The sequence below is a fragment of the Diabrotica virgifera genome, chromosome 7 (assembly GCF_917563875.1).
Source record: "Diabrotica virgifera virgifera chromosome 7, PGI_DIABVI_V3a".
NCBI lineage: Eukaryota > Metazoa > Arthropoda > Insecta > Coleoptera > Chrysomelidae > Diabrotica > Diabrotica virgifera.
This window is the reverse complement of record NC_065449.1, coordinates 49,362,572-49,379,787: the sequence shown is the minus strand read 5'-3', so window position 1 is coordinate 49,379,787 and position 17,216 is coordinate 49,362,572.

Sequence of the window (17,216 nt, the reverse complement as noted above, 5' to 3'; positions counted from 1 at the left end):
ATTATCAACTATGACTACTTATGATTTTCTTCTATGCCACTAAATAAAAGTTTATAAAACATGAGTCATTAGAAGGCTCACGAGTATAAAAAATTTTTTGACTTTGTAGGTTGATTAAAGGTAAAGGACATGAGTAGTAAATTATATACAAAATTTACTACAAAAGAAAATATAATTTTGATTAATAGGCACATATACACAAAAGGGATTTGTTGTTTCATTTTATTCAGATGTATTAGTTGAAAAAATGCTTTTCTTGTTTATATTATCCAGTGTTATACTTTTGTCTGACGCATACATTCCTTATAAAAGAAATGAAAATATTCTGGAGGGATGCATTAATGAACTATTGGATTATATAGATCAGCAAGGAAAAAAATTGGTATGTGTAATTAACACCAATATCCGAATTAAAAATTATTCTGCAGTTTTCTTTAATGGAATTAATGAAATTAGCAAAATGGCTACAATGTTTCCAGATATATATCTACTCTCAGGAAATATTACAGAAATGTTAAATGTATTGTATCAATTAGAAAGACTAAACAATTTAAAATATTTTATTTTTAATGTACAAAAAATTGACGAAGAAATAATATACACTCTTGGACAATATTTTATTTCTAAAGCACTATTTCTCACGTTAAACCCTGAAAAAGGTAACTATGAAATATATAAAATGGTATCAACCAATTATGAGCTAATTGACATATGGCAAAAACCAAAAGGAAATGCCCTAACAATAAAAAACAAAATAAACAAATCGGTTCTCCAGAATTTTGCTTATCTCAACGTGTTTTATGATATTGCTCCTCCGTTTATTATAAGTACCCGTGAAGGAATTCATATGGAATTGTTAAATATAATTGTAGAAGGTATGAAAGTTAAGTTGAATTTTATAAAGTCTTTAAAACCTACCATTATTGCCGACATTAGTTCAGAATTCATATCTAATCGAACGTATGATTTGTATGTTGCTTTATTTGCCGCAAAATTTAGCACTGGGTCTCATTCGTTCGATGAAACCGTCAGAATTACAGAAGATACAGTAGTTTTTGTAACACCAAATCTCCTGGTAACCAACAATTGGACAATATTGTATGGAGAGCTGACGTATTCTGGTTGGGCTTATTTTGTGCTTTTACTTGTAATTTTGTCTATGGTTATCGCTTTAATAGACCGTTTAGTTCCTGAGAAGAAACACACTAATGTTCTATCTTTTCTTTTGTCTGTGCTCTTTGAAGGAACTTTTACATTGTACTCTAAAAAAAGGTCAATTAGAATTCTTTTTATGAATTACCTAATCTTTGTGTTAATATTAACCACCATTTATAAAAGCCAAATGTTTAATATTATGAGAAGTGACAACGCGTATAATCCTATTCAATGTCGAATGGATATGCTTAAGTTTAAGTTTAAGATGTGTTTATCTACTAAACTCCTTTGGGATTTTTTCCAAGTATCAAAAGATCCGATCGAGCATTACTTTGGCTTGCACAGTGAAGTGATAGTCAACGGGAATTACTGGGAATGTGTCAATATGGCGGCGTACGAGAGAAATACGGTAACATTTATCCTCTCAAAGCGTCTTGAATACGCTGGACCAGAAGCTTACCTTGATGAAAATGGTTTTCCTCTTATAAATATATTATTTAAAGATTACCATGGTTATTTATATTTTCCGTTTGCATTTAGAAAAGGACATCCTCTTCTAAACATCTTTAATCAAAAATTGACAATTCTAAGAGAAACTGGTTTTGTTCAATACCAATACAACATTTACAAAAGGCAGTTTGAAAAAGCAGTGGCAGTATCAAAGACGAAGAATACTTTTTACTTTAAAGCTCTGAATTTTAAGACGCTACAAAGTGTATTTTATGTATATATTGCTTCAATATTTATAAGCAGTCTAGTTTTTGGCTTGGAATTAATTTTGGGTAGAAAACTAAAACAAAACTAAAGCTTTTGAAGTCGTTTTTTATTTAAAGAACCAAGTCGAATCGACCCGAAGATTATTAGCAGCATTCCTATGACATTTGTAACAATTAAATTCTATGTAACATGTTTATGCATTTTAAGTAGGTAACTTTTATCAAGTTATTTTATCAAGTAACGTTTTCAGGTTATTTTAAAAATTGTAAGAATGTCTTTGAATTACATATTTAGGATATTATATCAGGAACTTCTGTGTACTGTCCACTGTATTGCAAGTTGGTATACCTACGGTGACCAAGTGTTCCACTCCCGATTCCACGCGCTTAACAACTTATTTTTGAAAAAAAGAAGTTTTTAAATCGCTAGCGATACCCCGACAGTCAGGTTCTGATGCGTCATTGGTGATAGCGTTATGCGTACTAGTCTGCTGCTACTTCATTCCCTTCGATGCCTATCCACAGGATACCATTATATCCATAGTATAGATTCTTCCTTCTAAAATTTTCTTGAGCTTGCATTAGTTCGGCTTTGATCACATTTTCAATGGGGTGTTAAGTCTATATTTAAATTTTGTATAGCTTTGACTGTGCTGAGAGAGTTGGAAACGACAAGGAATGTTTTTAATATTCACTACTCCATTAAAATGTTACATTTATTAAGCCATACCTTGCATTTGTTAGAGGAGTCAATTTTATTTCTTTAATGTGTAGGGGGGATCAGTAGAAGCTTAAGTTCAAGTTATTGGGGTCGCCACCCTTGTCCCCCGGCCGGCATCTTGAAAATGGGGTGCAAGGGGGTTTCGCGCTATATCTCGTAAACTAGCAACCCTACGGAAAATCTAATTAGACATAAAATGTAGCAAATTAAATTTTACACAATTTTGCTTCCATTACTTTTCATCGTCAAGTGACCAACAAAAAAGGTATAAACAAAAATATGTAAAAAAATTCTAACAAGTTTCCTTTAGAGGTTATAACTTTTTTTCAGTTCATTTTAAAATAAAATAACACTATATCAATTTTATACAGGGTTTTTCAGCGAACAATTTCCACTATAAAGTTGTTTAATTCTATTTATGTATATAGGTTTTACAGCGCTCCAAACTTGACCAGATTCTCGAATGCTCATAGGGATACAATAAAAACAAAAGGTAGGCTTACTTTTCTATCTATATATATTTTTTATTCATACAATTTATTATGATTTTAACATTCCTCTGTTATTATCATTCTGTTTTTGACCTTTCTCTCCACTATAAAAGTTATAACTCTAAGCATATATAGAAAAGGCCCAAGAAGTTGTTTGAGGACAAATTCGCCGGTTCAGAAGAAGAATGACGCAACCGCAAAATGCAAAATTCTTAAGAAGAGCAAAAAAACGATTTTTGATATCAAAATCATAAAGTATGATCAAAATTAGCCATTCACCACACCGTGGTTAGGATCTCGAGTTTTTAGCGTTTTTTGGTTTGTGGCGCTTGTCTATGAAGTAACATAACTTTTTTCCTATTATATATTTTGTCTTAAAATGTTCCAAAAAACCTCTTAAGGAATTATATTTTATTGTTGTGTTGGTTAAAATTATAATATAAAAAGTTTGTCACTCAACTTTTTTAAGTAAACATGAAACTAACGAAATATGATGACAAAATGTTTAAAAATTAACAACTCCTTTTTAAATGTGTTTAAACATTTTGGACAAATTTCACTGTTATCTACATACTTCAGATATGACACGGTAAAATTTTAAAATGGAAATTTTTACAGCGACCAAAGATACAGCGAGGTAAATTTGAAAAATCATCAAAATTGATTTTTGGATTTTTTGTATAAAATGTGACTTTTGAACACGTTCCACCACCTCTAGATAAAAATAAACTTCATATTCGGATTCAGCGACCTCGAAAACGTAAAAATAGACCAAAATTGGTCATTCACCTTAAATTTAATTTTCGTGGTCGGCATAACGGTTGATGGCGCTCGCCTAATATATGGATAGAAAAATATTTATTTTTATTGTATTCCTATGAGAATTCGAGAATTTGGTCAAGTTTGGAGCGCTGTAAAACCTAGATAATAAATAAAATAAAACAACTTTATAGCGAAAATTGTTATTGAAAAATCCTCTACAAAATCGCTATGATGTTATTTTATTGTGAAATGAACGGAAAAAAAGTTATAACCTCCAAAAGGAAACTTCTTACAAAATTTTCTCTTATTTTTGTTTATAACTTTTTTGTTGGTCACTTGACGATAAAAAGTAATAGATATAAAATTGTAGAAAATTTAATTTTCTACATTTTATGTGTAATTAAATTTTCTGTAGGATTGCTAGTTTAGGAGATACAGCGAGAAAGCCCTTTGCACCACTTTTTCCTATATGGCTGCCGGGGGACAAGGGTGGCGACCCCAAAAACTTGAACTTAAGCTTCTACTGAACCCCCCTACACATTAAAAAAATAAAATTGACTCCTCTAAGAAATGCAACCTAAATGTAACATTTCAATGGACTACACATGTTTTACAAATAATTATTTCAAATAATTCTGCAGTATAGATGATATAATTTTGAGGAAGAGTAAATTGAAAAGAGTCATTTGGGGTTACAATTGCTGCTCCGACTCTAACTTCACCTTTTAATGTACATATATAAATATGTATATAAACTTACGTGCATAGAAATCGGCCCACTTAAAAATTTGGTTATTTTTGATGTTTCGTATTTCCTAAAGCTGTTGGCCGATTTAAGTGATTTTTTTAACATATGATTGCTTGATTCTTTAACAATATCGCTGTAATAATATTGTTGCTAGACAGGTACCCGACTATAGCCTCAGGTTTTCTTAACATTCTGTTTTTTGATTCATTCGTTTATGTTGGATAGTAAAAAAGTTAGGTACTTTAACAACGAGACATGTTATTTATCAATACACGGTGTTTCTAAATAAGTGAGACAAACTTTAAGGGGTAATTCTGAGTGAAAAAATAATGACAGTTTGTTTTATAAACGTATGTTTGCAAATGTTCCGTTTCCGAGATACGTGATGTTGAATTTTTTCTTACAAACTGACGATTTATTCATTGCTCTAAAGCCAGTTGAGATATGCAAATGGAATTTGGTAGGTTTTAAGACGTACATATTGCACATTTTTTGACATGCAATTAAGAATTTAATATTCACCATTAGCGCGCATACGGGGAATATGACCGATCATATTACCCGTATGCACGCTAGTGGTGAATATAAAATTCTTTATTATATGTCAAAAAATCGGAAAAAATCGAAAGAGTAAAAAAGTACACTTACCTAGGAACACTTATAACAGAAAATAATGACTACACTGCAGAAATAAAAGTCAGAATCGAAAAAGCACGTTCTAATTTTATAAAAATGAAAAAGGTCCTATGTAGCAAAGATTTAACATTAGCTCTTAAAGTACGCCTAACAAAATGTTACGTCTACAGTGTTCTATACTATGGAGTGGAATCATGGACGTTAAATGTAGAGACAATGAGACGACTTAACGCCTTTGAAATGTGGACCTATAGAAAAATTATGAGGGTTTCCTGGGTAGATAGAGTTACAAACAATGAAGTACTGAGAAGAATAGGTAAAGAAAAGGAAGTTGAACTTACAATTAAAGAAAAGAAGGTACAGTATCTCGGACATGTGATGCGGGGCGAGAAGTATGGCATCCTACGACTCATAATGCAGGGAAAGATAGATGGCAGAAGAAGCATCGGAAGAAGACGAATTTCATGGTTGAAGAACCTGAGAGAGTGGTTTGGATGCAGCTCGAAACAACTATTTAGAGCTACTGCCTCAAAAATTAAAATAGCTATGATGATTGCCAACCTCCGTAGCGGAGATGGCACCTGAAGAAGAAGAAGAAAAAATCGGCAATAACTGTCTCTCAAAACCTACTAAATTTCGTTTGCATATCTCAACTGGCTTTAGAGCAATGAATAAATCGTCAGTTTGTAAGAAAAAATTCAACATCACGTATCTGGGAAACGGAACATTTGCAAACATACGTTTATAAAACAAACTGTCATTATTTTTTCACGCAGAATTACCCCTTAAAGTTTGTCTCACTTATTTAGAAACACCGTGTATTGATAAATAACATGTCTAGTTGTTAAAGTACCTACCTTTTTTACTATCCAACATAAACGAATGAATCAAAAAACAGAATGTTAAGAAAACCTGAGGCTATAGTCGGGTTTTAATTTCAGTATTTTATAAATGCTAGAATATTCCACAGGGGGATGCGAACTTTGAGAAAATAACACAGTTTGATTCGTACACCCGGTACACAATAAAAATTTACCTGCTTAGCAACAATATTATTACAGCAATATTGTTAAAGAGTCAGGCTATCACATAATAAAAAAATCACTTAAATTGGACAACAGGTTTAGGAAATATGAGACATCAAAAATTACCAAAATTTTTAAGTGGGCCGATTTCTATGCACGTAAGTTTATTTTAATCCGGTAATTGAATTTTTGGTCTATGGGATTGAATTTAGTTTTACTTTAAAAAACAATGGGATTCGCTTCATATTTATTGCATATAGGTACTTAACGCTGTAATCACTTTAGGCTGTTGTATAGTATAAGGTAGATAGTGATTGGAATAGGTTTAAACCATGGTACAAAGACGACAGGTACGATATTGCGCATGCGACTATCAGCTGACCACGTTCTGTCGACGTCACAATGAGAGTAGCCTCTGTTGGAATACATAATATGTTTATATGGGAGTTTTATCGATTTTTTTAGCTTTTGGGGAGATTTTTGTGAGATTTAAGTTGATTAATAGGCTTGTTAGTGTGAAAGAATTATTATTTACCCCTTAATGTATTGTCTCCAAAATTAGTTTATTTAAAAAACAACTGAAGGGTATCTTAAAATAAGTTTGTTGTAGTTTATTATTCTCAGATGTTTGATAGTTTAAAATTTATTGTTTATAAAGTATAGCTTTCTTAAAAGTTTTGTAAATGGATGCCGTTAATAAATAAAATAAATAAATAAATAATGTACAAATTAGTTTCGAAATTTCATTGGGTCGACAAATTATTGAATTTTACAGAAATTATTGAAATTTAAAGATGGATAAAGATATATACATAATATGTATATATTGGTGATTTGATGATTTGATATACTCTATAAATTATACCCAATGTTCTTAATTACAATTTACGCTATATATGTCGGTATATACCTACTCAATATTTTTCCTATACTAAGTAGTTCAAATTTCAAAATTGCTGTGGTAAGTATTGTATAATACTCAATATTTTTCCTATGCTAAGTAGTTCAAATTTCAAAATTGCTGTGGTAAGTATTGTATAATATGGTTTATATTGAAGACCAAAGTAATAATTATTATTCATCAAATTTTGTCCTATCGCAAAACAAAATTCTGACATAAATTCATGTCAGTTATCAATAGTTCCGACTGGACGTTATTAGATAAAAATTAAATATCGTCTTACAGTGACTCGAGACCGACTGGGCATTGGGCAATAAAAAAAGGTAAAAATAAAATTATTGACGAGATGACAGAAGCTATGAAAGCTTTAAAAGTTAAAGGACAACGATCATTGTTGCCTTTTCAGAAAGGTAAGTTGTTTTGCTTTTAACTTATTCTAATTAAAACTATTTTAGGAGCTAATAATCAATATAAATGTTATCTCCCTTTTGACTAAATTTAAATCCGTTGTTACTTTTAGGAGTAATTCAAACCAACAACACATGAAAAAAGGTTTATTTGGGGATATAAAATCCAAAGTCGATATAAAATATATTCTATACATACAATCTAAACCAAGAAGTAGGTACTTGAGTATTTTTTGGCAACATGAGGAGGTCTGGTGGCTTACATGACCATTCCGATGCGGTGAAATTTCGCTAATGCGTTAAAAACTATATTTTGGGAAGGAATGAAGGGACTTTATCCGAAGCTGGTAACACAGAAGCTGGTGAGGTCAGGGATGGTCCGATCGATAATTTAGGTGAAGTTTTTTATGCAAAACATACTTCTCAGATTTATCTGACGAAGCAGAAAAAGAAGAAGTGGATGCAGGCGTCGAAGAATTAAACCAATTGAAGGGTACAGGGAAAAAAAGAGGAATGTTATTTTTGTTGAATTTTTCAGCAAAGCATTTTCAAAGTTATAAGATTAATATTATAGATATGTTTTGATGGTATTTTTTTTCAAAATCATATGTTTGGAAAATTTACTCTGTGGGAACACACGAAAACCATGTGTTTTCAATTATTTCTGCTTGATTCACAACTGACATTCCCCCTAACTAACCGGCAACACCGTGACATTCCCCCTTCTTCTCCTGTATTTTATTATTAGTGTTATCTCATGACACAGACCATTTTTAACCAGTGTTATTTACGTATAGTAAAGTACAGAATATAACCTATCTAATGAATTATTAAAACAAAAATGAAAATTTCTGACATTCCCCCTTTTTTTCCTATACCCTTCAATTACAATATAATGTATTGGAATATGTCAGTGGGTATATCTGCAAGAAATTAGATTTGCCTGAAAGTACGGATACTTCCACTTACACATGGATTGATCAAGTCGCCGAAGGGGGCCTAAAGAAACCTCCAGAAGAATTTGTGGTAAAATGCATCAACTGGATACTATATTTAATAATTTCAATGGGTCTGGACTTCAGTTAAAGTAAGGGAAAAATTATTTACAAAGACTGATTGATTTGTCTGAAAATATTGAATGTGATTAAAAAAACCTAACACCTGTTCTTTCGGTCTCGCATGTATTTTAGAATTAAGAAATTAAACTTCACACTTAAAGAAAATATGAGAAATAAGAGAAAATTAAAGAAAATTGTAACTTAAAGTATTGTGTTTTATTTGTTTTGTGATTTTGTTTCGGACCATTAATTATCAATTATTTTCATCTGTTTACGTGTAACTAAATGAAGGCTCGATTCATAGGTGCTCATACATATGGGTGGTCGTGGCCTCCCATGGCTTTTCGGGTGCTTTAAACTATATATTGTCATCCAAAGTATATAAAATATAATGTGCAACATCTTCACGTCTAGCCCCCCTACAAATTTTTATAGGTATGCCCATGGTTCGATCCCCTCCTTAACACTGGCGCTTAATAAGACAAGCCAATCAAAAACAAGCTCGTAAAATTTATTTAAAAATGACGAATACAAAGAAATTTTTAAATATAACTCACAAATTTATTTTAGAAATTTATTTTAGTTCATTGTATTGTAAATTAATTTTTTAAATCAAAATAATAAGACCCCTACATTTCAATAAATCCGAAATAGTTAAACAGAAATTATATCAATCTATTAAAATGACTCTTAATGACCAATTTAAAACTAATTGTGTTCCGAGCGCTAAGGTTTTAAATGGGGAATATTTAAAATCACTCTCATTGTGATGTCATGCGCGAACTCATCCGAATTTCGGATATTCCGGCTATCGTACCTGGCGTCTTTGTACCATGGGTTTAAACTACTTTTGGGAACTGTTGGGTTTAAACTACTGTCAGTCTAGCTAGATAATCGGATTCTCACGTAGTAAGGTTTGGGTGTGCAGGAATTATCAGTAGTAATTGCACAAGAGCTCTAAAATTATTGAATTTTTCCCGAGTGACACTTCGACAGTTTTAATTTCACGAGCCAAAGGCGAGTGAAATTATGTCAAAGTGTCACGGGGGCAAAAATTCTATATTAATTTTTGAGTTCGAGTGCAATTTGTTGCGATTATTTCATGAATAAAACTGTTCAAAACCAAAATTTTATTGTAATTTATTTATGTAAGTACAAATTAGTACAATTGAACACAAAGTTTTTATAAATATTTGACGATTGAAAGTCATCACTTATAATTTTTAAAACATTAATTGTCATTAATGTCACTGAATGTATTTTTTCGTAGCAACGAAGGGAATCTGACGTAATATACTTAACGACGTGCCATTATAAAAAATTATCGATTTAATTCATATTTCTGTAGCTTTCTATTGGTCAGAATCTCCTATGAATGAAATAATCATTGTAATCATTATACTTATGTTAAAAGTATTACAGAAGAGAGGTTTTTGTTTAATTTATTTTTGAAATCTATTTACACACGCATATAATATATTGAGAGTGAGAGTGCTATATAATATATTGAATACAGTGAGAGATATGGACTGCTGCAACTGGTCTTGCAGGGAAAAGTAGAGGGAAAGCGAGGACCAGGAAGGCGAAGGATTTCCTGGCTGAAAAATCTACGAACGTGGTTCAACACAACCACTACAAATCTTTTCAGAGCAGCAGTGTGCAAAGTGCAGATTGCCATGATGGTCGCCAACATCCGAAACGGATAGGCACTACAAGAAGAAGATAATATATTCTGAAACAAGAAGGTCCAAGGTGTCTAATTTGTGATGTAATAGATAGTATTAATTTTCTAATTGACTGTCCTAAAAAATATACCGTTGAAAGGTATGTATATTAGGGTGCAACGAAAAAAATGCTTTAATAATTTCAAAATATAATAGTGACAGAAAGTTACCTATAGCCATTGTTAAGCTACAAATAATAGTTATTTATGAAACAGTTCGTGAAGTATGCTTTTTGCGAACGCACGTGATGTTTAGAGCACGAAAGAGAGCGGGGCGAGTGCTTATACATCGTGTAAGTTCGCAAAAAGTACTTCACGCACAGTTTCATACAATATTTTATCTACGATAAACAAATAAAAAAAACTATAACTCTTCGTCACTGGAATTCATTTCTATTTTACAGTTTTTAGAACTTTGACATTTAAATATTCTAAATTTTTCAAAACACAAAACTGTCAAAACTTTTGTTGTAATTCATTGCTCACATGTCATCACCATGAAAACGCGAAAGTTAAGGATATTTGATTATATGAAAGTGTGTCAAAGAACAGTGCGAAAAAGTAAATCCCATTTAAAATACATTGTTACTTCACGCACACTTTAAATCCTTCACGCACTGCTATCTATAATGACAGTTTTCACAAACTAAAAATTATACAAAATACGAGATAGAGTAGATAAAATATTTTCTTCAAAATTTATGCGAAAATTTGAAATAATCGAGTTTTTATCTTCCACAAAACAATCTATTTTGCCCTCATTTTAATCTGTTATCGAAAAAGCACCCTAACATTCAATCACAAATTCTCATCAAATTATCTTATTTTTTCATTATGTCGGTATGCATTTTCTTTACGTTCTGATATTTTAAATTAAATTAGTTTAAGAAAATGGACCATTACTATGGCCCGTTTTCTCAGAAAATGCAAAAAATAAAAAATTTTTAGCTAATAATCTAAAATTTTGAGCTATTTATTTACAGGTTAATTAAGTAATCAAAAAAAGTAAAATTCCATATATTATATTTATAAACCAAAAAATTTCAAATCCATGGAATATATACATACTACAAAAAACATGCGAAAGGTAGGATTTAAAGTAGACTTTATCCAAAAAATATAATTGAAGTAAAGAGGATGCTCTCAAGGATCGATTTTATCCCAGACTCGACACCCTAAAGTAAGACCGAGAACACATAGCAGCGAAGTAGGCGAATCCTCAATGCCAATTTTAGGTTTCTGTTACATAAGACCTTGGACATCCTTCTAAAAGCGGCTCTAGCCTGCTCTATCCTAGATCTAATTTCACCGTGACTCTCTGCGTTACAATGTAACTTATATCCAAGGTAAACCATTTGATCAACTTGCTCAAGTTGAAGTACCTGGATCGTCATATTAGACGGTTTTATATTCTTTTGTTTACTTATTACGAGTACCCTTTTTGGTTTTCCGTATGCTCAAATCCAGACCATCTTCCTTGCAGCTCTCAACGACAGTATCTGTACTGTTTACGACTGCAGTTTGCAGATCATATTGAGTAAACGCTAGGAGTAAATCCGCATATTGCAAATTATTGATGACTTTACCGTTCACAATTTTTCCTTCTTGTTTTTCAGATAGTACATGTGTAAAAATCTTTCGGAGTAAATTTTGAAAAGCTGGGGCGACAACAGGCATCCCTGCCGTGCACCTCTTTTAATATTAAGAGCCTGTGATTCCAAACCGTCTACTAAAACTGATGTTTGATTCCAATACAAATTTGCAATTATGCGAAAGTCTCTGCTGTCCAAGCCAATGTCTCTTATAACTACGATCAATGTAGAGTGAATACGATCGAATACCTCTTGTAAGTCAATAAAACAACAGCATATGTCTACAGATATATCTGTATTAATTTTATCTGTAGTGACTTTTAAAGAATCTTCTCTTACGATGTCTTATCCTTAAAGGCGTTGGCCATTACATTTGCCCATTTAATTTTATTTCCAGCCGTCCTGAATAGTCCTATGGAGGTCATATTCGTCCATTGTCATAGGTTTTGAAGCTACACTCAACGAAAAAGGTACGTAATATCAATAAAAATGTTAATTCAGACAACAAATGCAATATTTAAAATTTGTCCAATTCTTGGTTTTATTGGAACAACAAAGCGATGTTCATCAATTCAATATTCTCGTTAGTTGAGCCAATGTATTACGTTTATTGAATGGATGAACATTCATTATGTATACCATAATATCACTTTATTAATATTACGAACACTGTTCACTGAGCCAACGAACACTATTCATTGAAACAACAACGTCGTTAATTGACCGACGAAGACTATTCGTTGTGTCAATAACAGTGTTATTTCTCCTAACGTATTTCGTTTATTTCTACAATTATTTCCGTTTATTTTTTCAATTAATTCCGTGCATTCCCACAATAAATACGGTTATTCTTATAAGCAACTCTATTCATTCTTACAATCAGTTTCGTTCATTTCTACTATGAACGTATTTTATAATAATAATTACTGAATGCATTAGCCCAACGTATGATATTGATTAATAATAATTTTTTAAATCGCCCTTTTTTGTCCTAAACCTAATGGACTTTACACTGTGTGATTTCTCATAATATGAGAAATCATATGCGCTGGAATAAGTGTTACACTCCTCCCCCCTTATTAACTTATTTATTTTTAGCACATAAGCAAAACGCTCGAACAGGTCGATTTTTAAAATAATAAAAGTATATAACATCAATGTTTCGAACTTTACACGATCCCTCTTCAGGTGACAGGCATAACTTTGATTTTTTTAAATGGGAAAGTACATCATGTGACAGCTCATTTAAAATCATTTGAAATAGTGATTCCAAAAATGTATAACACTTTAATCCTTTTTGAAAGCGCAGGTGCAAAATTTCGATCGAATTCTTTTTAAACGCATTCATTTTTTTTGGAATCCTGAGAAAACTAATAAGTATTTTTGAAAAATGTAAACGCAGAATAAAAGATTACATTATTACCGAGGGCTAAAAGTCCATTAGAATAAACAAAAAGTTTCTTTTGAATGGTATATTTGAAATTAAAAATCATACTAAATTTTCTCTTTTTTACCCCTGTGACTTATTAAAATAATCATTATAGAAGCTCTCAGGGACTTCAGACCCTCGATAATACTGTAACATTTTATTCTGCGTTTAAATTTTCAAAAATACTAATTAGTTTTCTCAGGATTCGAAAAAAATTTAACAAGAATTCCACCAAAATTTCACGATAATAGACACAAGAAAACTTCCTTCTACTACGGACTACACTTGGAAACGAAATGAAATTATTATTCGGCAGAGGTAACAGCATTGTTTAACAAAGAATTCTTTTTTAAACAATGGTAACACAGAGGAGCTTGGGGTATCACGATAAGGAACAGCCGTTACATTTCAAATGGTCAAGCAAAACATTTATTGTCTTAACAACTACGTTTATTGTCACCATAAACGCATTGATTGTGGTTATTAAACGCAGTAGTAGATTGATTAATGCATTCGTTGTCACAACAATCACTTTGCATCTATACAATAATCATATATTACTCTATATTAACAACATTTGTACATTGTTTTAATGAAATCTGTAAATTGTCACGATAAACCAAGGTAATTGCTTGTCATCTACGAAATCAAAAAAGTGAGTTGCTGCCAGAATTAACGTTATTTATTAAATATAAGAAACTAAGTTATTGGCTGAATAAATTGAGTGTAATTGATTAATGTACTCTAGTTATTTTCACAATTATTATTCAATCATTGTGACAATAACCAAATACATTCGTCAGTGTCTAAAAGTTCGTTGAAATAAAAAATTAACTTGTTGTTACAACGAAATACTATTCAATAATTACTGTTAATCAATATTACGAACTAAATTTTTTTGAGTGTAAGAGTTGCGTCATCTTCCTGGTCCCCTTTTGCCTTCGATTATAAGTTGAGGTTCTGATTTCGTACTTTTGATTTCTTACGATGTGACCAAAATATTGTGTTTTCCGTTCTTTTACTAAAAGCATAAGCCCTCTTTACTTTTTCATCCTTTGTAAGACTTCCACGTTTGTCGTATGGCTCATGTATGATATTCTGGGCAGTTTACGTTAACACCAGAGTTCGAATGGTAGGATTCTTTTTGTGTTGCTTCTGTCATCATCCAGGCTTTAACACTACGAAGCAAGGTAGAGAAAACATAGCATAGTATTCTAGTTCTCAATTAAATATCGAGCTGGCGGTTGCATAGAACTTTTTGCATTCTGTAAATGATTCAATAAAATTGTGTTTTGACTAGGAAAGTTTTGGGGTAGTTCTGATTTCTTTGATTATATATAGATTTTGGGCTGCTGAATCCGAATATGAGGTTTGCGGACAAAATTTATTGCCGGAACATTGAAAAAATCACGAAAAAAGCGAAAAATTTCAGACATTTTCCGCTTTTATGCTTAAATATCGAAAATTATTAACTTTTAGTAAATGGTCTGTTAACAGAAATTAAAGTACTTAAAATTATCTACAAATATCACTATTTACTTTTTTTTTTCAGACGAACTGTTCGGTCGAAAGTGCAAGTTGAAAATTGCCAATTTTTAACGGTCTCGGCAAAACCCACTTTTTACATTAGTATGATATAACTAGACCCAAACCCAGACATCCAAAGCGAAAGTTTTCCTGCAACACCAAATTGTTCTATATGGTCCACTTAATGTTCAGAAAAAAGTCACACCATTTTGAGCGTCGGGTTTGGGGGGAGAGGGGGGAGAAATCGGTAAATTCGTACTTTTTTACGTTTTTCGTCAATATTTCTAAAACAATGTATTTTAGCATGAACAACCTTCTATACAAAAATATTCTACATAAAATTTTAAATAAAAAAGGCCCTATGCATAACCCTTCTAAAATGGACGGTTCCAAAGTTACAGAGATAGTATATTATAATTGGTCCAAATAAAGGCCTAACCCACACATCCAAAGTAAAAGTTTTCCTCCAACACAAATTTGTTCTATATGGTCCACATATTGTTCAGTAAAAAGTTACACCAATTTGAGCGTCCGGTTTGGGGGGGAGATAAGGGAGAAATCGGTAAATTAGTAGTTATTTTACGTTTTTCGTCAATATTTCTAAAACTATACTTTAGCGTAAATTATGTTCTCTACACAAATTTTCTACATAAAATTTAAAACAAAAAACGTCCAATACATAATTGTTATAAAATCAACGGTTCCAGAGTTACGGAGGGTGAAAATTGGAGGTTTACGATACTTTTTATATTATTTGGGCAATTTATAATATTATTACTTATGAAAGAATTTTTTCTGTAAATAAAATTTGCTATTTAAGTGGCCGATGGTATGTTAGTGATAAGCCCTTGAGGAAACGTCAACCTCACCACCCAAAATCATCATCAATTGTCCAAACAATATAAAAAGTATCGAAAACCTCCACTTTTCACCCTCCGTAACTCTGGAACCGTTGATTTTATAACAATTATGTATAGGACCTTTTTTGTTTTAAATTTTATGTGGAACATTTTTGTATAGAACATTGTTTACGCTAAAGCATAGTTTTAGAAATATTGACGAAAAACTTAAAAAAACTACTAATTTACCGACTTCTCCCCATCTCCCCCCCCCCAAACCGGACGCTCAAAATGATTTAACTTTTTACTGAACAATATGTGGACCATATAGAACATTTTGGTGTTGGAAGAAAACTTTTACTTTGGATGTCTGGGTTAGGCGTTTTTTTTGGACCAATTACACTATACTACCTTCGTAACTTTGGAACCGTTAATTTTAGAAGGATTATGCATAGGACCTTTTTTATTTAAAATTTAATATAGAAAATTTTTGTATAGAAGGTTGTTCATGCTAAACCGCAAAGTTTTAGAAATATTGACGAAAAACATAAAAAACTACGAATTTACCGATTTCTTCCCCTCTCCCCCCCAAACCCGACGCTCAAAATGGTGTGACTTTTTTCTGAACATTATGTGGATCATATAGAACAATTTGGTGTTGAAGGAAAACTTTCACTTTGGATGTCTGGGTTATGCCATTATTTGGATCAATTTTATCATACTATTTTATCATACTACATTTTATCGTACTTCTTTACCGGCGATAGAGGGTGATTTTTTTATATGTTAAAACCTATCAGCCCAGCGCATGCGCATTATAACTTTGTTCTGATTGGATGTTCAAATGACATGTAAAAATTATCCGATATGGCAGCTGTGGTTTGGAGGTAAAGGTAAAGGTAAACAAATGTATAATATATTAGTTTTATTGTTGTGAGGACAGAAACAAAAAAGTTTATAATATTGTAGTGACTTTTAAATAGTTTTTAAAAGCAACAGGTACGTAATAATTGTTAATGTATCATGGGTATAAACCTACCTATTTGATCTGCCAAAATACATAGTATGTAATACTTTTATTTATATAATTTGATTACCATCAAAATTTCTATCAATATTCACCTAATATATTGTTTTTTTAGTCTATGTTTTGTTGTATTTTTTCAATTCTAAATCATTTCAATTCAAAATTAAAATAATTTGATCAATTTTCAAAATATCAAAATATCACAAGTTTAATCCGTTTAGTTAGTCGATCTTTGTAAATAATGACACATAGTGTCCGTGGCTAAGCGGAGAAGGCGAATGAATTCCAATACCAACCGCTCTTATCAGCGCTGGTTCGAGTCCCAATAGAAACTTTCTTTTTTGTTTTTTTTAATACATTTTATGATTGTAAGTATATTTATTATATAATTGTATTTTCAGAAAATACGTATTTAGTTAAAACAATTTTCGACAATTAATGTTCAGACATCATTTGTGG